General features: G+C 45.4%; 1 protein-coding gene across 1 annotated transcript in view; it reads left to right on the top strand.

Moving 5' to 3' along the window:
- The first annotated feature begins 7,714 nt into the window (after nucleotides 1-7,714).
- AGPAT3 (1-acylglycerol-3-phosphate O-acyltransferase 3) overlaps nucleotides 7,715-13,547 on the top strand; it is a 155,510-nt gene continuing 149,677 nt past the window's right edge. The window contains exon 1 of the mRNA XM_060234184.1: nucleotides 7,715-8,435. The gene's annotated coding sequence lies outside the window, so the exon portion shown is untranslated. The remainder of the gene's footprint in view (nucleotides 8,436-13,547) is intronic.

The raw sequence follows: 13,547 nt of genomic DNA, 5'->3' as shown, positions 1-13,547 counted from the left end.
CAGTTTGGGGTCAGCGTAGCCCCGGAGATTTTTCAGAACCTAATAGACTCTCTCTTAAAAGGCATCCCTGGGGTCTAGCCATTCTTTGATGATGTGCTGATCGCCGCCATTACCAAGGAAGAGTGCGCCTTCCACCTCCACACTGTGCTCCAATGCTTTAATTTGGCTGGGCTGAAGGTAAAATGGGAGAAGTGCCTCCTGGGGGTTCCATGTATAGACTTTTTGGGCTTCACAGTAGATGCCAGCAGGATCCACCCAGTGCAGGACAAGATCAGGGCCATCTGCGACACCCCGGCCCGCACCAATAAGGCAGAGCTACAAGCATTTCTTGGCCTCCTAAACTGTTACCATGCCTTCCTTCCCCACAAGGCAGCTGTGGCCGAGCCTCTCCACAGACTGTTGGACAAGAGGGCTTCCTGGGTTTGGAGCCGCCAGCAAGCCGCTGCCTTCAAGGCAGTAAACGATCTCCTAACCTCAAATAGCTTGCTGGAGCACTTTGATGAGCGGTGTCACGTTCTCAGGGTGCAGGCAGGCAGGAGTCCAAAGTCAGTCCAAGGTCAAAGTCCAGGAAGTCAAGCAGGAGCCAAGTCACCAATGCAGAATCACAAACCGGAATCAGAAGTCAATGTACAAAAGCCAAAAGGTGCCAAGGAAATCAAGCAGGTCAGGATCAGGAAGGAGAGTGGATGCAAGCCAGAGAATAGACTTGTTGCTTCCACAAGGTTACCAGGTCGTGGGTGGGATCTATATGGGAGTCTCAATCAGCCTGCTCCCTGGGTGGCAGTGACTCTGCTAGAACTCAGGGCTGAGAGATCTGAAGCATTGGCGTGCCTCATGTCTTCACTTTCCGGAGCCTGCTTTGAACTCTTGAGATGGGAAGAGGAGAGCTTGGAGGAGATTGATCGTCAACAGCTGACACTGGTGCCTGGAGAGTGGTTGATGGGCCAGCTGCTGTTTGTTCAGCTGAGGCTGGCAACTCTTCCAGTTCTGTTAACCCTTCCAGCTCCTCCTCATCAGGGCTCATGACAAGTGGCTGCCCATTGTCTCTCCCTATGAGGTGGGCACTGTGCTGGCCCATGTACTGCCGGATGGCCGAGAGGTCCCGGTAGCTTACTACTCGTGGACTTTGCAGAAACCAGAGCACAGCTATGCGCAAAGGAGGGCCTAGCTATAGTGGTGGGGGTGGAGAAGTTTCATGATTACCTCTATGGCCAGCCCTTCACCATCCTGACGGACCATAAACCCTTGCTTGGCCTCTTTGCCTCCAACTGCCAGATGCCCCAGATGCTCTTGCCCCGGGTCCTGCAGTGGTCCATTTTCCTGGCTGGATATTAATATGCCCTCCAGTACCAGCCGGAGGTGGTGATGGGCCACGCAGATGCCCTGAGCCACCTGCCTCTGCCATTGAGGGACCCGGATCCTGCTCTAGCGCACCAGATCCTCCTCTTTGAGTCCCTCCAGACTGGCCTGTCCATGCAAAGGACATCATTCACCTGTCATCAAACCACTGAATCCTCTCCCATAGAGGACTTGGTGTGGAGGGGATGGCCACCAGTCGGGTGAGCCCGGATTTTACAGTTTACGCATCCCACCGGGATGAACTTTCAGTGCACAAGGGGTGCCTTTGGTGGGGGAGTAGGGTGGCTGTCTCATTGGAGACTTGAGGACTGAGCTTGGGGACTCAGGAACAATAGTCAGTAGGATCCAAATCCCTCCTGCCCTGCTCCAGTCACGAGCCCCCTGCTAGTTGGAATGATCCAATGGCGTCCTAGCGCGGAACCTTACGTGTATATAGTTGGCCCTGTTGGCCCAGTTCAGCAGTCTTTTAGTTCAGCTGTTACCATGCTGTAACTAATAAAGAGAGCTATGATCACTGCAACCTTGCAGTGAACCCACTATATTATATTTATTGTTTAACTTAATTAACAGTTTAGCTCAATGACACATACTTGCTCTTTCAACAATGCACACTTCTGGAGTATGGCTCCACAGGCCCTATGTTCTTCAGAGCTTCTTCTATGAATCAATGAAGTGCAACTCCAGCTCCCCAAGAGTTCCTGCCTTTCACTGCTTCCTCAACCCAGCTTTTTATTTCTTCAATATTCCATTTTAATTAATTCATAGAACCAAAACAATTTACACAGGAATCCTAGAAAGTCTCCCATCTAGACACTAATCAGACTCAGATAGTTTCAGCAATGTACAGTATTTACTTAAATGCAAGACTACAAGATTTCTTCCCAGTATGCCATCAAAAAAAGAGAAAAGGGGTAGCCATACATGCTCAATAACGTTTTTGTGCATATAACATTTTTAACAAGGTCATCTTACATTCAGGGCTGTTTTTCTTTCAAGTAAGTGCAGTGGCTATATCATGTACCTTCCAGTAGTAATAATTAATGTATTCCTTTCTTAGTAGATATAACTTACTTGGTTCACAAGAAAGACATTCTCCTCAAACATGTTGTAACTTGAAGTTCACCTAGATGTCCACTGCAGAGTCCTGAACATGAAACACCTGGCATACAGCTGGTCAGACTAAGTGTTGCTTCAGACCAGGGGTGGCCAGGCTTGCTTAACATGAGAGCCACAAAGATATGAATGTCAGATGTTTCAAAGCTGCAAGACAGGAAGGAAGGAAGGAAGGAAGGAAGGAAGGAAGGAAGGAAGGAAGGAAGGAAGGAAGGAAGGAAGGAAGGAAGGAAGGAAGGAAGGAGGGAGGGAAAGAAAGCAACTTTAAAAGCATTATCCAAGCTGCTGGCTGGCTTGGCTAAGTGATTTAAAGAGAGAAATGTCTTCTCCAAGCCAGCTGATAGGGCAGTGGGGGCTTCGAGAGCCACACAATAAGTGTGAAAGAGTTACATGTGGCTCATGAGCTGCAGTTTGGCCACCCCTGCTTCAAACTGAAGTTTGTCTTTGTTTCTTTATGACAGTAGTTAGCTCTGGCCCTAATCATGCAAGCATATATGAGTTAATACTATATAATACATGCTATATTATCAAGCATTAAATATTATAGTTGTTTGATGATAGTGTGATCATCACACCAATTTCTAATAGAAATCGGGCTCTCTTCAGCCTCAACCAAAGGCCCATAACAACAGATTTCACTATACTTATACGATTGTGAAATTGAATTTCCAGGCACCCACAACACAATCCAGGAAAGGGACCAATAAATCAGGGGTGAGTTGACTCCTTTCTTTGGATGTAAGGATAACCAGGCCCTGTTCATGGGCACCATGATGCCTGCCACTGCCAGTTCTTCCTCTGGAGCCTGTCAAGCTTCTCAGAAAGAAGGCAGGGCCATCGTCAGTGCTTGTAACTGGCTGTCCTCATTCAAATGAAAGAGCTTTCCATGGCAACAACAGCAACTGCAGCCACTGGAGGATCAGGACTGGTAACCAACTGGGCTCTTCAGAGTCAATGTGTGGTTTAATGCCTCCTTCAGACTTTCCTCTATTTTGTTTTGTTGTGTATGCAGACTCAAGTGAAGACTGAATAGGGTGTTCCTGCCTGGCTCATTGGAGCCTAGGGTTGCCAAGTCTAATTCAGAAAATATCTGGGGACTTTGGGAGTGGAGCCAGGGGACTTTGGAGGTGGAGCCAGGAGACTTTAGGGCAGAGCCAGACTTTCCCATTTCCAAAATAAATGCATAAAAATACAGTAGTGCAGTTCACCTTAATAGTCATCATTTCCTCATCCCCCAATAGCTGCAATTCTAGTAAATGAAAGTGTAAACACACAAAAAGCAGCCAAAATGCACAGAGTTTGCAAGCTCGTATTTTTGTGATCTCCCTGGGGCTTTACTCACAGGAACTACTGATCTTCAGGCTAACACAGGCAAATAAAAAGAAGTTATTGGATTTATATCCCGCCCTCCACTCTGAAGAGTCTCAGAGCAGCTCACAATCTCCTTTACCTTCCTCCCCCACAACAGACACCCTGTGAGGTGGGTGGGGATGGAGAGGGCTCTCACAGCAGCTGCCCTTTCAAGGACAACCTCTGCCAGAGCTATGGCTGACCCAAGGCCATGCTAGCAGGTGCAAGTGGAGGAGTGGGGAATCAAACCCGGTTCTCCCAGATAAGAGTCCGCACACTTAACCACTACACCAAACTGACTCTCCAAGGTAAAAATAAAATTATGAAATGTTCTATCTGCACAGTTACCACCAGGGTTCAGTGGAACGTATCAGTACTATTTGGGTTGGTATCATTAGTTTTGTCTACTGCTCAGATGACACATTATGCATCAGCTTTGATTGAGAGTGTGTTCTTGCATTCTATTGTACATGGAAAACCTACATGGGTTTAGTCTTCAACATTACTTTGAGGAATCATTGTTTAGAGCCTGTGATAGGCTCTGCTTTGTTCCAGCATTAGATGAGTGGAGAATCAAACCCGGTTCTCCCAGATAAGAGTCCGCACACTTAACCACTACACCAAACTGGCTCAAAGAGAGAGAGGTGGAGTTTTCCTCCATCCCATAAACAGGCTCCTATACAAAGACTCTGAAAACAATGCAAAACAAGCACAGAGACAGACACACACTATTACTGCCTCCCCTACAAAGACTTCTGAAAAGTACACTCTCCCTCTCTCTCACACTGGGTCTGGTTCCTCCACAATGAAAATTACAGGGGCTACGCTGCGCTCTCTCTCTCTCTCTCTCTCACACACACACACACATTCTTACTTGCTCTGAAATGAAAGCAAAACAAATGGAGGGACAGGCTGTTGCTGACCCTTCCCCATGAAGTACTTCCTGCCTCCTGCTCAACTTTAAAGCCACGCGCACAACACATTTTAAAACTGGACTTGTTTCCAAACCTGCAGGAGATCTAGAGGTACTGGTGGCTGTGGGGGCAGGGCTTCCCCCCCACTGGCCAGCTGGCTGGGGGCAGGGGGAAGCCCGTAAAACTGGGGAATCCCCCACTGGGACTTGGGGATTGGGAAGCCTATTGGTGCCATAAGAACAGAGCTTGGGGACTTGGGAGCAATGGGCAGCAGGATCCAAATCCCTGCTGCCCTGCTCCAATCATGGGCCCCCTGCTGGTTTGAATGATCCAATAGCATGCTTGTGTGGGAACCCTGAGCTGTATATAGTTGGCCCCGTTGGCGCAGTTCCTCAGCCTTGAAGTGGAGCCTACATAATGCTGTGCCTAATAAAGAGCTGATGTCCACTACTACTTCACCTCTTCAATGCATCAAACCCACTATATTATACTTTTATTCCCTTTCTCTTTTCTGAGAAACAATCTTTTAACCATTTTTACATGAAAATTTTCATTTTAAAACCGGCCCTCCATAAAAGGGTTATTAATATGGGAAGACAGAGAGAAGTTTAAATGACGTGAATGTCAACAAGAATGTTTGCTAGTCAGGGTACCAGTCTGACCCTGGCAGCCCAATGGTCTCATCCAGTCATAAGACTGCTTTACATGTTCGTTGTGGAATAAGATGAGGCTGAGGGGGTGAGTGTGATCATGTGGCATTTGTGACCTGAATGACTGTTGCCATGTGCAGGAACAAAATGTTAAGGGCAAGCAGGGACAAAAAATGGAAGCAAAGGTGTTGGTACAGTAGTGACATGTAGGCAAGGCTGCAAACTTTTGTAATTATTCTTGTAATCCTGGTACCCAGGCATGGACTGTGGTCACACAAGCAGTTTATGCTGATATCATTGCAGTAACTTTGCAGATTTAAAGAGGATGATCAGACAACCACATCTGCCTTCTGTGCCCCAGTTGTGGCCATCCTGTTTTGCACCGCTTTGGAAGCAGAGTAATCAGGCACTGGGGAAAGTCCAGTCTTTATGGATACCAGCACTTCCACTTCAGTTTTCTGGACATCTGAACTCCCTGATCACAAATTGAAGCCATATGGAATTTCTGAACCACCAAAGTAATTTCCACTTATTTTTTTTTAATGCTGCTGCTATGTGCATGAGCACATATGCACATACACCCCCTGCATTTTTAAAAAATGACCAGATAGCACACTCTGGGAGAGGCACTGCAGTACTTTGGACACCTGATCATCAGCCAAGTGTGTGGGGAAACCACTTCAGGGTGAGCTGTCTGGTCAGACCTTTCTGTGACAATTTAACCACTGCAATTAGAGGTGTGCCATGACCATGCCAAGCCTCCAATGTGACCGCAGCCATGAACTTTGGCTTAGGTAGCGGAACTCAGGACAGGTCAAGAGGAGGAGGTAGATGCAGAATCTACAGTTTTTGGCAGGGTCAAGCCTACTACTTTTGGTGGCTTGTGCATTGGAGTCCAATGCAAAAATGGTCTATTGACACTTTACTTACTTAGATAATTTATAAGTTGCCTTTCCAGAGTTCTGCTTGATCTACAGCAGGAATGGCCAAACTTTGGCTCGGGATCTACATATGGCTCTTTCACACATATTGTCCTGTTCCAAGAGGCTGAGGAGGAACTTAATGAAGGCTTATTCTCAAGTAAGTGTGTTTAGTGTTGGGACCTCAGTCAGCCTCTGAGTAATGACCCATAGGTAGGCAACTGTTTCCACTGTGTGTGAAGTGGGGAAGGAGGGGGAAAATAGGTAAACTTGCAGGCTCTTATTCTCCACCAAAGAGGTTGCCCAGAGACCTAGAGTGGGGCAAGAGAGTGCAAAAATCAAGGGAGCCATGGGAAGGAGGGACAGAATTAGAGGGCTGTGTAGGGTTCCCCGTTAGTTTCATAGCTCTTGTGGAAGCTGTATTTACTAACCTTGGTGTCAAGGCAAAGAGTGATGCATAATAATACAAATGGTGGTCAGTGATTTATATAGTATGTGTGTGTTTCTGCCTTCCATTGGTACCAAAAATAATTCCCTAAACTGCTGTTATACGGACTGTTATTCCCAGCTTTTTTTTTTTTTAAGTCTGCTTTCTAGCATGGTCGGGTTCTAAAGTACGTACATATGCATTTTATCTTTCTGTGCAAAGAAAGTATTGAGAGTTTTAATAAAGATGTGTGTGTAATATTTATTCATGGCTCTCAAACATCAGACTTTATTCTCTATGGCTCTTACATTAAGCAAGTTTGGCCACTCCTGATGTACAGCTTTAAAAACATGGTGTTTCCCTCATTAGCAAAATTTTGTTATGGACTGAAAGCTAGTCCCTCATTAGCAAAATTTTGTTATGGACTGCTAGTAGAATGGTGACATGCCTCAAAATGTACCTATTCTGTGTGGTTGCCCTCTAGGTAAGACGTCAGTGTTGCAGTGTGTAGGTCTATTATGCAGGAAAAGTTTTTCAGTCCTGTCCAGGCATTCAAAATGAACATGTGGAAAAAAGACATAAGGACCCTCATGTCACCCTCCACTGAGCTATTTACACAGCAGCCTACGCACGACACCAGAAAATGCACAAAGCGCTACTTTGGAAAACCACGCATTCGGGTGCAGGTAGAGATTGTGCACTTGGATAGATGCTTCCTCATCTTTCGGATTTTAAAGCGAATGGAAAAGAATCGTTAAATCTCCGCACCCAATCAAGGTGGCAAAAGTGTGGTTGTTGCCTATCCCACCCCCGTCACGCTTATACGTAGGGTGAGGCTCAGTATCCGCATTAAGTAACGGAGAACAGAAGGCGGTGTGAGGAAGCCACCCCGGATTAATTAACGACGTACAAGGGTGAAATTTTACGTACGTGACGTAACTCACTTCGTTAATTATGAGGTTGGGGGAGGGGGCGTGTGAGAAAGAGCGTTTTGGTGAGCTAGAGTAGCTGGGCAACAGTGAGGGCGTTGCTTCTCTCTCCTTCTCCCCCCCCCCCCCAACAGACGCGGGATAGCTGTAACTGCAGAGGCGGCGGCTATTGCTTTCCAGTCTCCTATACTTCTGGAAACAAGCCCAGATACGCCCGTGCTGGTGGGCCTTCGGATAAGGAAGGAGAAGCGGCCCCGGTCCAAAAATGCCCGCTAGAGGCTCAGCTTGATTCTTCGCCGCCAAGCTACAACTGTGAGTGCCCGCCCCGAGGAGGAGGGATAAAGGTTGCAGACCCGCTTTGGCCCGCTGGACTCGACTCCCGGCGCTGCTGCGAGGGCGTCCTCTGCTGCCGCCTGCTCTCGCCGCCAGCCAGTCCTCCTGCCCCCGGTGGCCCGGGAGGAACTGAACTGTAGTTGCACAGGAAGTCGTGGCTGCTTGGGAGCCTGCAACACACACGGTGGGAGGCAGCTGGCTCTGCCGCACTCCATACAAGAGTGTGCCTGCGCCGGAGCCAGGAGCCGCTACAAAAGCCAACCGCACCTTCCCGGAGTAGCGGTGGCCGCCCCAGTTGCGCGAGCTGATACCGAGGCAAAGGGCTGCTGCTGCTCCTCCTTGGGAGGCAAAGGGGGTGGCCGTGGCCACAGGATCGGAGCTGGAGCTCAGCCGTCGGGCGCGAGAAGTTCCACCTCTACCAGGGGAAGAGGTGGCTGCAGGTTTGTGATGCTTTGGCTGGGATCGGTTGATACAGGAGGGGCCGTGCAGCTGGTGGCAGATCGGGTTCCTGTGCCTCCCCCCCGAGAAGCCCTTTCATTGTTCCCTCTCTGCTGGCACAGCGTCGGGCCCGGCTTGCCCCTTTTGCAGGTGGCGCGTGCGGAGCTCAGCCTCTCCTTTATTTCCTCTCGCGTTCACTCTGCTGCAGCCCCTTCATATGGTCTCCACTCCCTCCCCTTTGCATCCCTCTTTCGCAAGCTGCCAACTTCTCTTTGCACACGCCCCTTCCCTTCTGCATGTGTAACCTTAATGGATGAGTGTCATTTTTTCCTCCCCCATTACACTGCATTGTGAGAACGGCTGTCTACTGCTGTGCACACGAGTAACGTCCCACCCGCCCACAATTTAGTCCATTTGCCTAGTGCTTCAGTGTTGAGGAAGCGACCAGTGATCTTCGTATTCGCCTGTAGTGGTTAGGTGTGTTGTACTTCTGGTCCCCTTTATTTTGACATATGTCGAAGGCTTGCCTTGCACGAGTGAATCCGCTCTGGGTTCCTCAGCTACACCCTTGTCCTACGCTTATTCGTCATCTCTTGAGGCTTTACCTAAAGAAGGCTGCAAACCCGTACCTTTCCTTTCTGTTCCCGCAGCATTATTGCTTTAAGTATGTATCTTTCTGCTGCTGGAGGTTGGAGGGAAGGAGGCGCTGTCTGGTTGTGGAAGGGGCTCCCTTTAGATCTTGCTCGGACCTATTGCTTTTAGTCAGGGCTCTTTTAGTCTCCCTTTAAGTTCGCATGAGGGGATCCTGCTTTCTGTATAATATGTCTGCAGACATTTTTATTATGTAGGAAGGTTGAGCAGTTTATGAGCATAAGTAAGAAACTGGAAACTAGACAGTTCTTAAATGTGTCTGTGTGCCGGTGTGCACAATATGTCTGATGAAGGCCCACCCAATAATTCAGCATACTTCTTGCCTTCTCTGGAAGCATGCAGAGAATTGCAGAGCAAGAAGGATTTTCTTTGTTTTAATGAATGAACTTGTTGGGGTGACTTGCATGTAAATATAGAAGGGCAGGGCAGATAGGATCTTAAGGCTAAGATTTTTACGTACTAAGCTAGGAAGAGTGCACTGTTATCTGCATAGTTAGTACACAAAACTGGTTCTTCATGGCCAACAGTTTTGTGTCATACCAAGTGTGGTTTGAGTTTTTTCCCCAAACAGCTGATACATAGCAGTTGCCCAGTTTGTGATTTCCTGGCTGGTATGTCCTAGTATATTCACTGCATTATTCTGCCAAATTGTAAGGAGAGTTCTTCTGTACACCAGGAACAGACGTATGGTAAAATGATTGTTCCAAATCTAACATCTAACTTTGAAGTGTAGTGAAACAGATTCTCAAGCCATACTACTTATGCAGAAAGATGTTACTAGTTCAGTAGGCCCAAATGCCATGCTCTCAAGCTAGCAACTTGATCAATAAGTATATATACCCTGGGTTTAAGGTCCATCTCTCTGTCCCTTTAAACAAAGCAGAGTATGCACATTTGCCTCTTTTGATTTCTTTTGTGTAGGGTACAGTTTGTAAATAGGGAGGCTGGATGTAAATGTAGGTAGTTACTTACCTTGTCCATGAGTAACATATACTTATGCACACCACATCTACAGTGTTTCAGCCAAAATTATTTTTTTTATTAACATTCACAACAGGAGGTGTGCACTGTGCCTGAATGTTCCATTTGCCTCAGTCACTTGTGGCATGTTTCAGCTTACTATGGCAGCTGCATTGAGGTGATGTGCAGTTGTTTCCAAGGGGAGCAACTTGCCCAAATCACTGTAAAAGCAGTCTTGGAATATTACAGGTGGTATTAACCACTTTGTGGGAAATGTGTCATTCTTGGCTGCAAGACTAGTCATCCTGTCCAAGAAGACACACAGATATAGCTGCTTCTTTTGTTGTTTTAATGTCTCGTAAATGACTGTTGAAGTGGTAAACCTGTCAACATTATCAGTTTAGAATGCCAGGTGGCGACTTTTCATGATTAAGCAATCTCCCATACAAAAGAAGACTTTGCTCATTGGTTTCTAGCCAAGTCTCGTGTGACTCTTTGTAGAGGAGATTTCCACCAGAAGAGTGGTTGGATGTGCTGCAGACAAGAAAGGCTTACCAGTGCTAGGTCAAAATAGATTTGGCATAATCCGGATCTGTCACAACTTCATAAAACAAACTAGAGGTTCCTTTCTGTCATTCTGAAGGTTGGGAAAGGATTGCTGTGAAGTTGTTTAAGCCTTTCTTCTGGTCCTCCTTCAATGATAGAACTTGCCATCATCACCCCCAAAGAAAAGTACAAGTCCTGCACCAGTATCCCAAACCCGCCCCCAGCTAATAGCATTTCAAGGTATTATTTCACTTATATAAGAGTAATTCTTCAGTGGTCCTTTTCCAGACATGTGAGGTTGCTTCACTGTCCTAATATGTGATAATTTGACTATTGGCTGGTAGTTTTGTTTGTGTATTTCACAGATTCACACTTTCAGCTCTGATTTCATTTGTACTTCATTGTAAGTGCTAGCCTGGAAGTAGTTGGATGTGGTGTCTGGTCAGATTTATGTGGATAGTTCTAGTCCTGCTTCCCTGATCTTTTTTTTAATTAATATTTTATTAAGTGTACTTATATCAACATGTTTATACATCTCATATAAATACATTTTGTTTTTTGCTTATTATCTTCTACAAATCAAACTGAATGCTAATAGCAAATAAATGAACTCCTTCCTCTTTATCTTATTTCCTTTCTTTACCCTTATTTCACCGTACCAGTTTTCCTTGTTCTTGTTCTAATTATATTCTTTTTGCTTCCAGAACTACTACTTTCATGTACTTACATCTTTACACCCTTAAAAAAAAAACTTTAGCTATCTTCTCTCATGCCTACAAAAGAAAGCTGGACAGGGTTACCTCCAAAGCTGGGTGCTGCAGAAAAATCTCTACAGTTGGAGGTCTGGGGGGGGGCACACCCACCACCTCCTTGCTAATCCATTGGTTTTAACAATTCAATCTCCATTTTCCGTTCCCATTTATCATCTTTAGCTAATTTCTAACTATATACATTATCCTATTAATTGCTCTCAACTTCTTAAGAAAACATAATTTCTCGATTCAAACTCTTCCAGACTTTTGTTTAGTTACACTGTCAATTAGTTCCTTGCCAGATGCCTCATTATATGCAGTAAAAGTTTGATTTTCCATATTGGCCACTAGATGGTCTAGCGGTAACCACCTATACCGAATTCCTTTATCATGTAGAATCTTGTTTCTCTCAGTCTCCTCCTTGCACTCATTACTTCAGCTGGGATATCAGGAAATAAAAAAAAACTATTGTGTCTTCAAGGCACAGTCCCTGTTTTTCCCTGGCGATCTGTAGTTTAAATTCAACAGCAATGTCCGGGGAAACGTTGTCAGGAGCCTTTTTGGAAATGTTTAATTGGAAGGCAGAGCTAACAATCTCTTGGAAAGGCTCCGCTTCTCCTTCTTTGAGAAGAATCTGACTCAGCCATCTACTTAAAGCTGTAGTAAGGTTTTCTGTCTCTCCAAAATTTACAGATATTTCACGAAGCTTGGCCTTTCTTTCTTTCAGTTTTAACTCCTGAAGTATAATCTTATTTTTGACCCAGGACTCAAAATCCTTAAAGTCTTTCAAATCCTCTGCTGTCTTTTTTGCCGTCTGATATGCAGCTTCAGCTTATCAGTTGTTTTCAATGCTGCAGTGAGTTCATCAAATTTCTTGTTAATTGGTTCGACTGACTGTTTGATAAGTCCAAGTTCTTTTTTTAATTGTCCAACCTTTCCACTAAGAGACTTTATATCTTTCTTAATTTCATTCTTTATCTCTGTTAGGGCATGCAGTCCGTTCGCTTAGGGGAGGGATATTCCCTCCTGCTGCAATTTCCTCTAACAGAGAAGCCTCCAAGTCAGAATCTTCAGATTCTTCTAAGTCAGTTTTACCCTTTCTAGGAGGTCTATAGGGAGGGTTTTTAGTACCTTTCTTTGCTCTGGTTCTTCCCATACTTGACTTTGATGTTCTTTCCATACTTGGCTGTGTTATCTGGGAGTAGTCGTTAATCTTCCGCAGGAATAGCAGGAGCGTAGGAGGAATGCTATCGGCCAGAAGCTCAGTCACCACGCCCCTCCCTCCCCCCACTTCCCTGATCAACTTAGCAGGATTCTATGAATTGTGAAGCCTATAACTTGTAGTCTGGGATCCCTTTCCCACTTGGTTAGTTAAATATTGTGAGACTTAGTCCTCTGGCAGATATTATCAACACTTCACAGTGAGGAGAATTCCCAAGGTGTCTGAAGAACCTGCTATTTGATCTTTATAGAAAAATCCCTCCCGTGATAGAAAATTATGACCAACAATAGACCTAGGTCAAAGTTGCTGTTTTTAGAAAAAGTGAGTTAACAATATTCCCGTTCTTTCTCAAAAAATCTTCATTATGTTATATACTATTTTGCTGTTCAGCCTCTGTCTATAAGTTTGAATGGTTTTCTTCCATTTCATTTTATCTAAAGAAATGCATGTGCATACACAAGCTCATACTTCAAATAAAACTTTGTTGGTCTTAAAGATGCCATGGATTCGAACTTTACTCTATTGCTTCAGACCAACATGGCTACCCACCTGGTTCTGACTGAAATAGTGATGGTGGGATAACTGCAGATATTTCTTGCTTGGTACATCTGTCCTTGATTTGTTTCAGTCTCATTTTGGACTGCATTTGTAGCCTGGTGGACAGTCTGTGTTTAAGGGTGATAAGGGGAAATATGTCTATTCCAGTGTATTATTATTATTTTAGGGAGGATAGTTGCAGATTATTAAGTCAGTGATATGGGATCTATCTTGTTCGATTACACAGTGGTACATTGTCTTACCAGTGCTGTTTAATTAGAACTTTGAATGAGGTTGCTTAATGCTTTGGGGTCCATGTCATTTGTGTGTCATTAGTAAGCTGAAGACTCTGACCCAGCTCTGCTTTTCTTGGAATAAATTGCCAGAAGTTGTAGTTTATGTTCTGAGTCAATGCCTACATAATATCAGGTGGCTCTGGGATAACA

Source organism: Heteronotia binoei, chromosome 3 (genome assembly GCF_032191835.1).
Source record: "Heteronotia binoei isolate CCM8104 ecotype False Entrance Well chromosome 3, APGP_CSIRO_Hbin_v1, whole genome shotgun sequence".
Taxonomy (NCBI): Eukaryota; Metazoa; Chordata; class Lepidosauria; order Squamata; family Gekkonidae; genus Heteronotia; species Heteronotia binoei.
Note: the sequence above shows the minus strand (reverse complement) of the source record. Positions and strands in the feature narration are given on the sequence as shown.